Raw genomic sequence first — 16,152 nt, 5'->3', positions numbered from 1 at the left:
ATAATGAAAAAGTGTCTGAAGTTTGCTCAGAAACTCTCAGAGCCACCAATATTTGAATATTCAAATCAGGTATGCCAGTTGGTATGTTCTCCCCTTGTAAGTAGGCAAATCTGAAAATGCTGCCTGCTTACAGTTCAGTCATTAACCATAGCTACTGAAACTGTAGGTTATTGTCTAGTACCTTTGCCTCTACTGCAATTACTGGTCGTCCATGAATGTACATGACAGCTTTATTAGGGGTCAGCAATGTTTTGTGTCAGTGAACACAGGGGTATCAGTATCAATAACTGACCTATTTGTGCCCACAGCTGAAGAGGCTATTTATATTCCCGATGCAGGCAACAATAAAAGCAGAAAGAAGTAAGCCTCAGGTAATTAAGATAGAGAGAGTACACCTTCTGGTAGATTTCTGCTTATAGATAAACAATAATGGTGCTGTCCTGACTTGGATCCACTACAGTTTGCCTACTGGCACAAGAGGTCCACAACAAATGCCATCTCACTGGCTCTTCATTCAACCCTGGAACATCTGGGCAGCAAAGCTGCATACAGCAGGATGCTCTTTATTAACTACAGCTCGGCATTTAACACTAAATTCCCCTCAAAGCTAATCAATTAGCTTCAAGACTTTATTGTGCAATATGATCCTCGATTTCCTCAATTGCAGACCCCTGTCAATCTGGATTGGCAATATCATCTCTTCCACTATCTCCATCACTCTAAAGGACTCTTCATCTTATGTTCCCAATATTTATTGTTATCTTTTCTCTTTTGTATTTGTAGTGTTGTCCTGTTGGGTTTGGTCTTTCAGTGATTCCACTGTTTCTTAGACTTGCTGTATATGCCTGCAAGAACACGAATCACTGGGATGTATATGGTGACATACATGTACTGTGATAATAAATTTACTGTGAACATTGAACAGGTTATCATAGACTTGGGGAAAGGAGGGATTACATGAGTGAGTCAGTGTCAGCAAAAGACAGGCCCACAAAGCTACAGCAGTCCCAGGCAGGGACTGGAGACAGGCGAGTGCACATCGATAATGTCACAAGTTCCCAGGAGTAGGGCGTCAAACACAAACAAGAACTGTCAGAAGCAGAGTTATCAGACATTAAAGACACACTAGAAAGGGGAAAGTAGGAACAGGAAGAGAAGGAGAGGGCAAATCTTAGGGCAAAAGCAACAGAAGAACAAAGACAACAAATATTGCTAGTGAAGAGAAAGAAGTTATTAAATACAATTCAGAAATATTACATGGTGATGTGAAAGACGTGTGAGAATTACGAGGGATTAAGAAAAGCATCAGCACCGCACTACTGATGAGAGCGTGAGAGTAACCCTCCCACAGCCAGCTGATGAAGTTATATAAAGACTGAAATGGCAGAGTTTGCTCCCAGATGGATCGGGCCACAGGTGGCGTTCACGACAAATGGGACCTGTGACTGTGTGCAGCCCGTGAAAACACTGGATTCAGGTTAAATACTGTGGCTCACATTTTTCTTACCTCCATATACAGAAAAAGTCCACCCATAAACTATCAGCTTACAGAGAATTTAAATGATGAAACCCACCGCCTTGCTTCCTACCTGATGGAAACAAACCAATGAATGCAAGGGAACAGGAAATCAATAACAAGGAGCATATTTTAGCAAAGTTTGATGCAGGTACTGAAGTGCAACAGGAATGAAGAACGGTTCTAGGAGTTAGATATTTAGTGATATAGATTAGAGCAGTGAGCCTCTGGGAAAATAGATGGGAAGGGATCTGAGCGATGGCAAAGATGCGGGGGGGGGGGGGAGAGAGCTGGGATCACCAAGCAGAAGGGCAAACTAAGAGGTGAGGTTGGCTTGTTATTAGGGCAAGATCCTTACAGCCATTTCAATGTAAACCACCCCATACCCTCCTGTAGACAGATGAAAGAGTGCCTTGCAACTATTCTGACAATCTTCTGTCATGGAATAATAATGACATGTTGCCCGCAATCCTGAGATGAAATCAGTTCTCCAGCTGGTGCCCCTTTCCCACACAATACTGGCTCCAATGTCTGACCATTTCAACCCTGTACAAAGACAAACAGATAAGGATGCAATGTATAGTGCAGTGGACCAACAGAGAAGGAGGTGGCAAAGTGCCATGAACGACAAAACCCACATCTTTAAACATCAGCTGAAACAGAGGATAAATTCTAAGAAGTGGCAAATGCCTGGAACAATGTTTTGTTTTTGAATTTTGTATCAGCCTATTTGGGACAATAGATAGTTATGAAATTACTACGTAGAATTACAGCAAGTGTTAATTAAAACAAGAATTACTCTTCAGAAGTAAAACTGGTTTACAATTAAGCTTGCACTAACACTCTAAAGGCCACTGAAAGCAATGTTGGATGCACAACATTTGGATTCTGTTATATTTTAACAACACATGCAAAAATTATAGATTAATGTTTTGAGTACAGACCTTCACATTTCTCAGTGAAAGTCTTCGAGCGGCTCAGTTCAGTGTCACTTTGCTAACCACAGTTAGCACTAGCAAGACCATCTACAATTTTAAAAATTCCAGGGGCCACCCTGCTAAATACCAAGAACAAAGGAAATTTTATCAGCTGGTGAAATGAGTATCTTGAAAAGCTCTTTAGCAAAACCACTGAAGCATATGGCATTTCTGTTTGACAGAGGGACTTCAGACACAAATTCACATCCTCACCGGGAATCTTCCTCCCTGTGACCATAAAGGTGACCCACCCTCCCCAAGTTCCAGTGTAGATTCTGTCAAACTTGGGACTCACTAAGTATCATCCTCAGCATGCAACAACGCCAAGACAAATGCCGAGAGCAACACTAACCACAATATGTGGCCTTCATAATCTTGCAAGTGTCTTAAACTTCCCCCAACCGCGGTCTGTGCGCAGAATCCTTCTCAAAATGTGTGCTCTCAGAAATTAGTTCCCATTCTCGATCTGCCACATGATAATGTGCTAGAATGGTTCTAACCAATAGGTCCAGCACAGACACAGTCCCAATATAAATACTCACAACTAGCATACCTCAACTAGCTTCCTGCAAAAGTGGACCTGGTCCACAAGAAAATAAGAGAGTTCAACCTACATTGTATCCCAAAGTCACTCCAACCTAAATTGCCACCTCCTAAATGATCTAAATTACCCAATTACCACCTCCTTGGGCACCTCAAAGCTGATGCCTGCAAATTACTCCAAATCATTTGGCAAGTCATCAACCTGCAGTAAATGGACAGCAGCTGCACTTGCAAACACATGGTTGCTGAGCTCCAAGTCATTACTCACCCATTCATTCAAGTGCATGAGAATGAACTTTAAAATGAACAATTGGAAAACAAAGGAAATAAACTGCCTCTGATGCCCAGGCAGTGTCAGAATCACTAGCACACTCCCTCACCAATCAAGGTTCACAATCAGGGGCCATCTTCCACACTGCAGGAACCGCCTCTCTGTAAAGGCGGACATCAATGATGAAATTCACCATCACTTTCAATGCCTGAGGAAAACAATGTCCAAAGGGTAAAACCTCAATCTGAACATAGCTCATGATCTAAATTACCCAATTACCACCTCCTTGGGCACCTCAAAGCTGATGCCTGCAAATTGCTCCAAATCACTAGGCAAGATCAAATCTCTCCTGGACCAACATCAAACCTCTAATGCTTGATCATTGGCATCCAAATCCAAAAACTGAAATGCTACTGTCCCCTGCTTGACAGAGACTGAGGAGAAAGCACTTGAGGGAAACAGCAGATATTTAGTAGAAGGAACAATATGGGAACCAAAAGTCCTTTGCGATATAAATGAAGTAGGGCCAAAGCAGGAGGATTACGAGAATAAACGTAGAAATGAACAAGGCTCCAGTAAAACTGCAGAGCTCAAAAAGCAGTCTGAAAGCACACTTCCTCCGCACAATGCTCAGTCACTGACACAGTCAAATCCCCCCATCAAAAACACCATCTACAGCCAAACCAACCAAACGGGAGGATGCAGGAGTTACAGTGAAGGTGAATAAAGACATAGTTAAAATCTAATACAAAGCCAAACTTTTTAACAAGTGCCAAGAGAATGTTCCGAATGCTTGCATTGCCATTTGTTGTAACAGAGTACCAGAGACAGAAGTTTCCAGTGGAAGTAGGGAAGAGAATTCAAGTGACAAATGATAGGACTCGTAGCTAGTGAAAGATAATTGGCTATAGACTCATTTGATATATTGTTTAGAATAAATTTTCAAAAGTAATTTTCCAAAGCAATCCATCTTGATATTTGACAAGTCCCCAAGAGCAAGAACAACCAAAAACAAGCGTAACTTATATACACCAGATCCCACAAGCATCATTTACTTTAGCAATACTAATTAACGGACAAATCTGAGTCAGGACACCGGAAAGAATAATTATTATCTTGAAATCCAATATCCAAGCCCAAACTTAAATATGTCACATGGGACATTGCAACACCAATTAATGTGACACAAATGTACTAATTAATGATTCAGGTAAAGACACAACTGCTGAGGATACACATTAACATTTGGATGTATGAGACTCCAAAACCTATCTGCACAGAAATGTTACAAGTTGAAACAATTCACAGCTACAGTTACCTGTCAGAAACCCAGAGTTTACAGTCAGCAGTTGAGGGAATGCAGGGACACCCTTTTCTCTCTCCACGTTCCCCCCCCCCAACCCCGCCCAGAGAATCGTGCTGCCTAGCAGAGATAGAAAATTCACCTCTTCCTCCATTTTTGTCTCCTACTCCCTCACTCTTTATGCCATCTACCCCCCTTTCATTTTCACTCCCAATCTGTTACTCATTGTATTTCTCTGACCTCTATTATCTCGAAGACCTGCACCACTGCCCTCAACTAGAGTATTTTCCTCACTCTTTCCTTCCCTCTCTTTATACTGCACTCATTGGCATTCCATCAGTCATTCCTATATCCTCTCATTTATCTCCTCAAGGTCTTGTTACCCAACAGATTACAAGGACTTGAATGGAGCTTCTCACTTTCAACTGGTGGACATAGGTAGCGTGACCACAGTGAAAGTGGGCTTACAATCTACGGGAAATTGGGCGAGGGTGTAAAGGATAAGTAGATAGGCAGGGAGATGGAGAGGATGGAAGGGGTCTTATCTCCAAGGACTGAATGTGGCTCAGATTGCAAATCTGTCCGCTAACATTACTTGTGTACGGTTTCTAAACCACTAGCATAGCACTAAACAGGCAAAACAAGAGTGGCTGCAGGAAAAAGACAAACTATCAAAAGTTCAAATTCAGAGTCAGATGTTTGCAACATTATGTCAGAACCTGTCTGTTTGTCCCTTGTGTTTAGGCTAAACAAAATACAATTAGATTCCTTCCTCACTATTGGAACATAGGTCAGTGTTACTGAAGGAAGTTATTGGGGACAAGTAGTATCTCAGGTAAGTGTATTGAGAAATGAAAGCCAGTATTAGAACCACAAGTAATTAAAAATAAATATTGAGAACATGATGCATTAATATGTTTGGAAATGAGATCATGGCAGAAATATTAAAAATTCAATTAAATGTCAAACCTAGTGGAATAGAAGGCAGAAGTGGGACCGCATCATAAAAAGGGTGGTCAGGTAAGAATTTTTTAAAATGTAAATGACCGAAATGAGGACCCTTTCCATATATTGGACTAAAATCCATGATTAGAGAACCTTTTAAAAGCCATGATGTGGAAGGTGACATCTTCAGAACATACAGTATGCTGATTTAGCAGAACGACCTCTACAGCTTTCTCCCAGTCGCTACATTAGATTGGCTGTAATAACAGCAGATTCCACCACAGAGTCACAGAATTTTTTTTATATTTGAAAAAAGTAAAAAGGAATTAGCTTTGGCCTGGAGCAGCATTCAAACTAAGATGATGGACAGACAAGAAGCAAAAATCAGTGTTGTAGGTAAATAAAGCCTGGATTAGGAAATACTCGTGTGACTGTAGGTTGTCAGTGCAGGAAAAGAATAAGATAATTGAAAATTCAAGTCCAAGAAATCAGATGATTATAGCAAGATAAAACCCATTACTTCACAGCCCAAGCGTTTGGAGCCACAAGTGACAACAGATACAATAAACAATTTGCTGGAAGAACTCAGCGAGTCAAGCAGCATCTGTGGGAGGAATGGAATTACTGATGGTTTGGTTCAAATTCCTTTCCTCCCACAGGTGCTGTCAACCCACCACGTTCTTCCAGCTGATTCCTTATTGCTCCAGCCCAAAGGTTTGTTTGAAATAACCATAAACACAATGATTAGCTTTGTACGTTCAGATATATTTTTTAAACTTAACAAGTAAACGTAGCAAATACCCATAAATAACATCACATAGGTGAAAACAACTTCTAGATTATGATCTAGGAAAAGACTTTTGGTATCTTAATTATTGCTGCAGTTCTGCTAGCTTAGTCAATGCAAGAACATTAACTATAGCACACAATCTGTTATTCTGCAGATTGACTGCACCCTCAGATTACTGAAGCATCTCATTTTAGAAGTAAACAAAATGAAAACTCATCTTCAAGGAAGTTTTAGGCAGTAAATTGCAAGAGGAGGGGCACCGTGGCAGTTAAAACAGATTTGTATTGTATGAATGCTCAGGTGTGCCCAGATCCTAGCAACAGTTGCCAGGATATATCCAACGGTTGGGACATTAATGGACAAAACAAGTCTTTCAACAAGGGTGATGTCAATAAAACGATGTGAAGATCAACTTTACAGCAAAATCCAAGAATGAGATTAAATACACACGAAATGTTTGCTTCCATTCACAAATTTAACAGCTCAGAAAAGTGCCAATGCCAGATTTTTCTCTTCTTCATAGTAACAAATTGATCAAAGAAAAAAAATCAGCCAATAGTAAATCTATTCATCTGGATGCCATGAACTTGAATTACAAGATCCAAGAGATGATCTGCTTTAACAAATAGAGAACACCTCTCATTTTAGACATCTTGAGAGTATAGCGAAGGAATCAGCCCTTTCAGAACATTTAAGTTTTGGATGAGGTCCAACAGCTTTAACAGGCTGACTGAACATGTGATAAGTGATCTTACAGTATGCTGGATATACTCAATACACAAACTTTCTTCAAAGGTTTTCACAGTTCCATCATCAGATCTGAACTCAACTGCAATTGTTCCAAATGCTGATCTTGCATTACAGCTCTGATGGAGTCTTGAGTGTATTAGCTTCAGATTTTCAACACAATCATTGTCAAATGTTGTCACGTCAGAAGGTAGCAGGAAGTTATCACAGCATTATATTCAGGAGAGGTGAATGCCAATTAACAAAAACCTAAAATCTATAGTACTACCAATACAGACCAAATATGCCTTTAAATGAACTCTTACGTAATACTATTAATAATTGACATGTCAACACAAGAATGGAGCAGCATAAAGGTCTACAGGAAGTACAAAACCGCAAATCCTACACCACCAGGTTCAAAAACAACTCTTTCCCTTCAACCATTCAGTTCTTGACCCAACTGATAAAACCCTAATCACAACTAATTAGCAACACTATGACCACTAGAACCCTTTACACCAAAATTGACCATTTTTCCTTCTAATTGTATTCCTTCCTCATAAAGTGTTAACTTATAAAGTAGTTTCAATTATGCGTTTCTTGGCTCAACCAAATATGGAGTCTTAGATACGTGACAAAATGGGCAGCTGGACTGTTTGTGAGGTGTTACACTCCTGGTGTTTGAATCAGGCATCTGTGTGTTCCCAATACTTGAACTTGAGGTTCCCCCTTTCCACTTTGAGCAGTTCTGGGCCAGAATTCCCAGGTGTCAGAGATGTTGCATTTTCCCCAATCAGTCGATCCGGTAATCTCTTCCCATGACACTGCAGAATAAAATATTATTTCAGGACTCTGGTGTCAGCTCCATTTTTCACATGACCTACCCAATGGTGCTGAGTGTAATTACAGCCTTAATGCTGTTGACATTGGACTGGGAAGAGTTCACCTATCCTTTCAATGGATTGAGAAGATCTTAGAGCTACAATATCCTCAGGTGGGGAGAACAAAACTGAAGATCATATCGCAGTTCTGATTTCATTAAACCTTTTGTAATTGCAACTTATCCATATTACTCTTATAGTCAAACCCTTCATAATGACTGCCGCTTTATAGCTGCTGGTAATGGAAATTCACCCTTATAGAAATCACAAATCACTGACCAAAACTAAGCAATTAAAATTCACTCACAAACTTTATGTGGGAAAAGTAAACAATTATTTTCCAACTCTCATTTCTGGATACAAGCACTGACAACATAGCTTTGCATTACAGAGAACTGCAATATGGACCATTTTCTAGGAACACAACCCACCTCACCCTCCTACCAGAACACAGGGCTGCCTGGGCTATTTGCCTTCCTCACCACCAGCAGTCTTCTGCACATTATTTTTTGCATTTTGTGCAAAAGGACAAACAACTCACTCTGAACTCTGAATAATATTTATTAGTTTTTCAGCAAACACATTTATTATGCTTTTCTATTCTTTTGCTGCTTTTCTCCCCATCTGTTCCTCTTTCAACCTGGTGGTATGTCCATTCAGACACATCTCCCATTTCAGACTGAAGGATCAGCAGACTTGGATACAGTATAGGCAAACAACAAGAATTCTGCAGATGCTGGAAATTCAAGCAGCACACTGCAGATGCTGGATGAAAGGTCTCGGCCTAAAACGTCCTGACGAAGGGTCTCGGCCTGAAACGTTGACTGCACCTCTTCCTAGAGATGCTGCCTGGCCTGCTGTGTTCACCAGCAACTTTGATGTGTGTTGCGTGACAGTATAGGCAATCTTTCCATTTTAGTCATTAAGAATGCATATTGCTGAAGATCCAGAACTGACCCTCATGAAAGTGCATCCTAACGTCCCAAACCAAACTCAGTTCTTTCCATTACTTACCTTCCATGCCAGTGTACAGTATTTCCAGATACCAAGAGGCTTAACCTTTCTAGGTACATCACAAAGATCCAAACAGATGAACCCTTTGTTTGGCTCTGTTTGAGTATTACATCCTTAATTTTAAAAAACTCATTTATTTCAGAGAACTGAGTCGTATGTTCCCCTTTTTGTGTGGAAGGCAATTTTGTAAATTATACCTTGTAGACCCTCCTCTAAGCCAATAACAGACTATGAAAAGCAGTCCACTATATATTTCATTCCAGTGAAAAAATAACCATTAGCTACTACTCTACTGTCCATTTTTCAGCAGTGTTTCTGCAGATCATGTTATTCCATGCCTTACAATATTGGCAACACCTATTATGAGGCACTACCAAATCCCTTTGCAAAGTCCTTCAATACCACATCACAAACTCCATCTAAACAAATGGGTTTTCACAAATCAGTGCTCACCTTCTCTATTGAAGCTAATGTTGTCCCTGATTATTATTGCTAGGATATCCTCTACCAATCAGATTAAAGCAATTGGGAAATGAAAATCCTCGTGTCCCAGCCCTGCAGAACCTACTCTAAACGCACAACAGAACTGCCCTAGCAGCCACATTCAACCTGCTCTTGCCCCACCAAACCTACTTGTCTTTCCCTCTCGCCTTTCTCCTCTGGTTCAATCTGCTCCCACTTGTATCCACAATTGAGACCTCAGATTCCCTATAGCATTCTGCTCATTCCCAATTATCTGGTATAAGCAGACTCACCTTTATCACTGGCAATCTTTTTACACCTTCATCAAGATAATCTTAGGCCCTCTGCTTCTTCCTGCAGAAGCCCAACCACTTTCCCTCCGCCAGCTTGAATTTGTACTCACATTGAACATCTTGCCTTTAACTCCAGATCAAAGATGAACACTGGTAATCAGATAGGACCCAGTGACGCCTGATGTTTTGTGTGACATCTGAAACCATCTGCCTCCATGTCAGGAGACAGGCTAGCTACTAATCTCCGTTACAGACTAACCAATTTCCTTTCCTTATTCCGCATCCCACCCTGCCTCCTGCGAAGACTCTATTCCATTATCCCAGTCCCTCTATCTCCATTACACTTGCTCCAAAGATAGGACATTTTACACAAATGCCTCTGAAATGTCTTCCTTTCTCTTCAACTTTGACTTCCCCTGCATCATTGTTAGCAATCCCATTGCCATATCTCATCCATTTCCTGCGTCTGTGCTCTTCCCCCTCTCTTCAGGGCAAAAAATGGTTTTCCCTGGTCCATATCTTCCACCCACCAGCCTCCATATTCAACACATTCACCACAATTTTTGAGCCCCTTCAGATAATCCACCACCAAATGGGACTTTGCAACTTTCTCGTCTGCTCTATTTTCAGCAACCAGCCTGCTTCTTGCACCACTTTCCCTTGCAACTGCAGACAATGTCACATTTGTCCCTTTACCACTTCTCTTCTCACAAACCAAGGACCCAAAAACCCTTCAGAGTGAAGCAGCAATTCCTTTTCACTGTGGTGTTCACAATGTGATCTTCTCCAAATCCCAGTTGGGGTGATTGTTTTGCAGAACACGTGTTAAATCTGCAGGGGAAACTCCATCCCGGTCCCATGTTGACTTATCGGTGTGGCCTCCCTACTGTTACAATGAGACCCAAAGTAAGCCCGACAGACAGCACTCCCACTACAGCCTTCTAGTTTCAATTCTACAACCTCAGCTAACTTGTTGCTATCAGTCACCCTTCTGTGATATTGACTCAGTTTATTTTTTCCTTTTTCACATTTTGTTGGAGGAAGTGCCTAACCTGATGTGCTAGGTACATCTTCCTGCTCTGCATTTTGTAAATATTTTGCTTTATGCCCCATTCTAATTTCGGCCATTACCTCACTATGATTTAGTTTACAGCTTAACCCCATGCTCACCCTAGATTTTCCTTATCAGAGACATATCTCTCCCCCCACCAACCTTCCCCACAGTTTCACAAACTTCAGTGCTTTCTATCTCATTCCTGAAATAGGATCATCGACTCAATTAGTTACCTCTGCTTCTTTTCCAATAGATATAACCTGATCTGCCAAGTATCTCCAGTGCTACCATCTGTCTTCATGGTCTTTACCCTAACAGCCTATAATGAACAAGGATGTCAAATTTCCAGCATTCCAGACTATAGGCTCCATCCTTGAATCTACGGATGTTTGCAAGATTATGCAAACTTGCGTGATCTTTCCCCACCCACAACAACCCAGCAGGCATCCCATCTAGATCAAGTAATTTATTTACTTCCAGTGCAGCTAGCTTTTCTAGTACTACCTCAGTCTTTTTTAAAACATCCGGAATTTCTATTATTTCTTTCTTTCCTGAGACTGCTGCAGTATCTTAAACCTTGGTAAAGTATTAAGATAGGAGACAAGGGACAGCAGATGCTGGAATCTAGAACAACAAAGAGCTGGAGGAACTGAGCACGTCAGGCAGCACGAATGGAAGGGAAAATTTACCAACTGTCTCCATGAATAAATTTTCCACTTAGCTCCCATTTTTACACTTGTAGCCCTTTTCCTGTGGAGACATCTGTATCTATACTTCTGGATTCAGGCCCATATTTTCAGGCAAAATGTTCTCACACCCTTCCCTTCCTTCTCTATTTTATTTGCCTATATTGACTCTCTGGTATCTGTCTTTCTTTTTGCTACTTTTCTTCTCTATCTTTTGGGTCATAAGAACGTAAGAAATAGGAGCAGGTGTAGGCCATCTGGCCCATCGAGCCCATCAAGCCAGCCCCGCCATTCAATAAGATCATGGTTGATTTGTCTGTAAATTCAGCTCTATCTACCTGCCTTTTCCCCATAACCCTTAATTCCGTTACGATGTAAAAACCTATCTAACTGTATCTTAAATATATTTAGTGAAGAAGCCTCAACTGCTTCCCTGGGCAAAGAATTCCACAGATTCACCACTCTCTGGGAAAAAGTTTCTCCTCATCTCTATCCTAAATCTTCTCTGCTGAATCTTGAGGCAACGACCCCTAGTTCTAGTCTCACCTACCAATGGAAACAACTTTCCTACTTCTATCTTATCTACCCCTTTGAAAATTTTGTATGTTTTTATAAGATCCCATCTCATTCTTCTGAATTCCAGAGTGTATAATCCCAGGATCATTTTCTTTATCCTTTTATAAGTTCCCTACCAATTTCCTCACTAATACCATGCTGAGTAATTAGCATTTTGTAAAATAATTCCCAGCCTTTTACACTGGAAATCAGGGATAAGGATAGTGACAGAGGCAGATTCAAATGTAACACCTAAAAGTGAGCAGTGTAAATATTTGAAAAGAAAGCATTTTGCAGAGCTATGGACAAATCAGAGAGTGGAAGTTGTTGGGACACTCCTGCAGTGCAAATATATCCATGTTGCAACAACACCATCATTTCCAAATAACAGCATTATATTTGATAGCAACATACCTTCCTATTCACCCAAAATATACATTTTGAAAAAAAGAACTATTATGCTCAGTATCCCCACAGTCCCCTCTTTAAAACTGAGGATGAAGGCCACAAGCAAAGGCCAAATTTATCAGGTGGGATACTGCACTCCACTTCAGAAATACTGGATAATTTATTATCTTTCGGTTCTATCCTGTGCCTTCATCACTGGTTAATTAAGTCTTATAAACACTATCTTCATTTTACTACAAATTATACTTCCAGGAAGAATTTTGAAAATGTTTGTGTTTCTTAAGGGACTATTTGAATTTTGTTGTTAAAATAAAGCATGCTTATCCATTCAGTTGGATCTACAAAGCACCAAAAAAAAACTAGACAGCTCTCATCACAACCTCTAAAGACTTTGCTACTTTCCTCAGTGCAAAGGAGGAAGCAACACGGAGTTCGCAACTCCGGCACACCATACCAATGGTGCAAGAACACGAGTCGCAACAAGTGATAAGTTCTGAAATAATTTACAATACAAGCTTCTGGGACATGAAGCTGGGAAGAGATCTGTGGTTGTGAACAGAGCCTGAGGCCGACCGCCACATCAACATGTAGGCGGCGGCAGCGGCCAGACACCAGGACAGCTCCTCCCAGAGCAGCCAAGTAAGCTGGGGAGATACAGAGAAGGGAAGCCTTGGTACCACTGGTGCCGGGACCCCGAGACCGGGTCCAGGGGCGAGGGGCGGGGCACGGTCGGTATGCTGGCTGCCAATCCTCGTACCAGTACCAGGTACTTTGATTAACCGATGACCCCCTCCCCGGTCCGGACTCCGTTTAGTCTCGCTCACCTTCTTTCACTCTCACCTCTTCGGCGCCTTCAGGAACTCGTCCCCGTCGCCGTCACCGAGACCGAAGTCATCAACGCAGCCCCCACACTCATTTAAGTCGCTCCCGGAAGCAAGGCTGGCAACAACATCCGGGTCTGCGCCGAGACCGGCACAAGCCACGACGTCACATCCAGATCCGCATGGTCCACCTGGCGGTAACCGCCACATCCGGGTCTCAGTTTTCCCTGCCCGAGATCAAACGGCGCATCCGAGGCCCCGGTTCATACCTGTGGGCCGACCACCATTTGCCTTGTTGCCTTTGGTCTCAGCGGCGTGGTGGTAAGCACTCCAATTTCCCTCCCTACATCTCCACATTCTGTCAAGCAGTTCCTTAGACCTTCTGTAATATACAGATATATTTCTTTTAGCGCAGTTACTACCCTTAGCACTAATTATTGACCGAAAATTTACGCATGCGCATTGATTTGTTGCGGCTGCACAGCGAAGGTATGTTCACCTCTGGGTGCGTGTGTATGTAGTTGTAAAGACACAACTTTACAGGTTGTAAACGAGTACAACCTGAATGTGAGCGGGTATCACCAACTGCACCGACAGTTACGAGATGACAGGACTCGCGGGAAGGGGCAGAGACAGCGAGAGGAAAGGGTGAACCAGTACAGAGAGGGCAGTCAGGCATGCGTGAGTGAGTGACAGTGTAGTACAGTGAGAGACAGCTAGCAAAGCTAAAGTGAGAATAACGTGACGATGGTCTTAGTCGGGAAAGTTGACGAATTTCACTCTACTAATGAGGACTGGGAATCATATATCGAGAGGATTGATCTGTATTGTAATACTAATGATGTGCATGAGAAAAAAGATGTCTCTACACTTAATGGGTGTTAAACGTGCAGCCCCTTACGCAATTTAGTAATTCCTGGAAAGCCAGCAAGCATGACTTTTGATGAAACTGCTGAAATTTTACAAAATCACTTGAGCCCAAAACCGCTAGTAATAGCTGAGATTTTTAGATTTTACAAAATAACCAGTCAAAGAATGAAAGCATTTGTGAAAACATTGCAATGCTGTGCAAACTTCCCCAATACTGTGACTTTAGAGATGGACTTTCTGGTGCATTAAGGGCCAGGCTTGTATGTGGCGTGCATACTCGGACCACTCAATAGAGGCTACTGTCAGGAAGAGACCTAACCTTGGAGCAGGCATTGACCATTGCAATATTGTTAGAGGCTGCAGCAAAGGATGTGGCTGAACTAGAGAAAAAGAGTTTAGAATGTGAAACGCACAAAGTATCCCTGAATGGTGCAAAAGGCCAAAAATGTTATCAGTGTGGAAAATCTTCCCATGATGCAAATGAACGTTGGTTCAAATTAAAAGTTTGCAGAGAATGTCACAGGCAGGACCATATAGAGTGTGCAAGTCAGATAAAAAGCACAACCAAAGAGAAAAGCCACGCAGTGGAAAGTTTCAAGCACAAAACTAAACAAATGCATGAGATGACTGAATGCAAATCTGAATTACCAATGAAAGCTCTGAACGTGTCATCAACAGGCAACTGCAGGCCAAATAGTAGCACTAACCAGAGACCGTCACAGCTGCTTAATGCTAATGAGAAGGTGTTTGAGAAGCGTATTGGTAAACTCAAAGGCATGAATGCCAGAATTGGACCTGGATGAAGCACCAATACCAAGATGCTATAAAGCGCAGTCAGTGCCTTACGCTCTACTTCCCAAAGTAGATGCTGAACTTCAGAGCTTGGAAGTTTCTGGCATTCTCTCCAAGTTTGAGTGAAGTGATTGGGCTGTACCCATTGTCCCAGGAATCAAGAAAGGGAACACTGGAGCTGTTCGCATATGCAGGGACTTCAAAGTGCATACTGAACAGAATTGCCTGCCACAAATAGACATTATTATGTCTTTGGCAGGTGGAGAAGGTTTTCAAGATTAACTTATCACTAGACTGTGAATGGAGATTGAGGAGTTAAGCAGGAAGTTCCTCACAATCAACACTCACAAGGGACTGTTCCAGTATAATTATCTCATCTTTGGCATCACATCAGCTCCAGCAATTTGGCAAAGAGCAATGGACCAAGTGCCCCAAGATATCCCAGGAACACAATATTACCTTGAGACATCATCGTGACTGGCAAAAATGATGGAGTATCTCCAGAACCTTGGTAAAGTGCTTACCAGGCTGAGTGAGTGTGGTCTGTGTGCAAAGAAAGAGAAATGTGAGTTTTTCAAGAATGAAATCTCACATTGTGGACATGTCATTGACAAGCATGGCTTACATAAGTCACAAGAGAAGATTAAAACAGTGTTGCAGATCCAAAACTACTACCACCAGTTTTTTCCAAACAATTCTACAGTGCTGCACCCGTTGAACGCACTGTTGCAGGCAAAGTGGGAAGGGTCAGAAAAAGCATTCAAGGAAACAAAGATACTAATAACATCAGATGAAATGCTCACCCATTATGGCCCATCCCTGCCCATCAGGCTGCCTTGCGATGTGTCCCCTTATGGCATTGGTGCTGTTTTGTCACACAATATGAAAGATAGATCTGAGTGACTGATTGCATTTGCTTCAAAATCACTGATGAGTGCAGAATACAGTAATGCATAGAATGACTGAGGGGGCCCTTAGTGTAGCATGGGGAGTAAAGAAATTCCACCAATACCTCTACGGACAAAACTTTACTCTAGTGACACCACCAGCCCCTTGCGTTCATTCTGAATCCCAGGATGTCTGCAACCTGATTGCAACGTTGGGCACTTCGTCTAGGAGCCCACACATAGAGTTCAAGGGTCCCAAACAACACAGTAACAAAGGAAAAGGGCCCGAAGCAAAAGTTTGGGCACCCTGCATGGGTCAGTACTTAGTAACACCCCTTTTGGCAAGTATCACAGC

At 41.9% G+C, this 16,152-nt stretch overlaps 1 protein-coding gene across 4 annotated transcripts in view; it reads right to left on the bottom strand.

Moving 5' to 3' along the window:
- Positions 1 to 13,406, bottom strand: part of LOC134345594 (arfaptin-1-like) — a 140,034-nt gene extending 126,628 nt beyond the window's left edge. For 2 of the 4 annotated variants that reach the window (XM_063046492.1, XM_063046490.1), the window contains exon 1: positions 13,252 to 13,398. The gene's annotated coding sequence lies outside the window, so the exon portion shown is untranslated. Of the gene's footprint in view, positions 1 to 13,251 lie in introns of all 4 variants that reach the window. The other 2 variants (XM_063046491.1, XM_063046493.1) reach the window with 2 other exon arrangements.
- Positions 13,407 to 16,152: the final 2,746 nt, after the last annotated feature.

The sequence above is a fragment of the Mobula hypostoma genome, chromosome 4, assembly GCF_963921235.1.
Source record: "Mobula hypostoma chromosome 4, sMobHyp1.1, whole genome shotgun sequence".
Taxonomy (NCBI): Eukaryota; Metazoa; Chordata; class Chondrichthyes; order Myliobatiformes; family Myliobatidae; genus Mobula; species Mobula hypostoma.
Note: the sequence above shows the minus strand (reverse complement) of the source record. Positions and strands in the feature narration are given on the sequence as shown.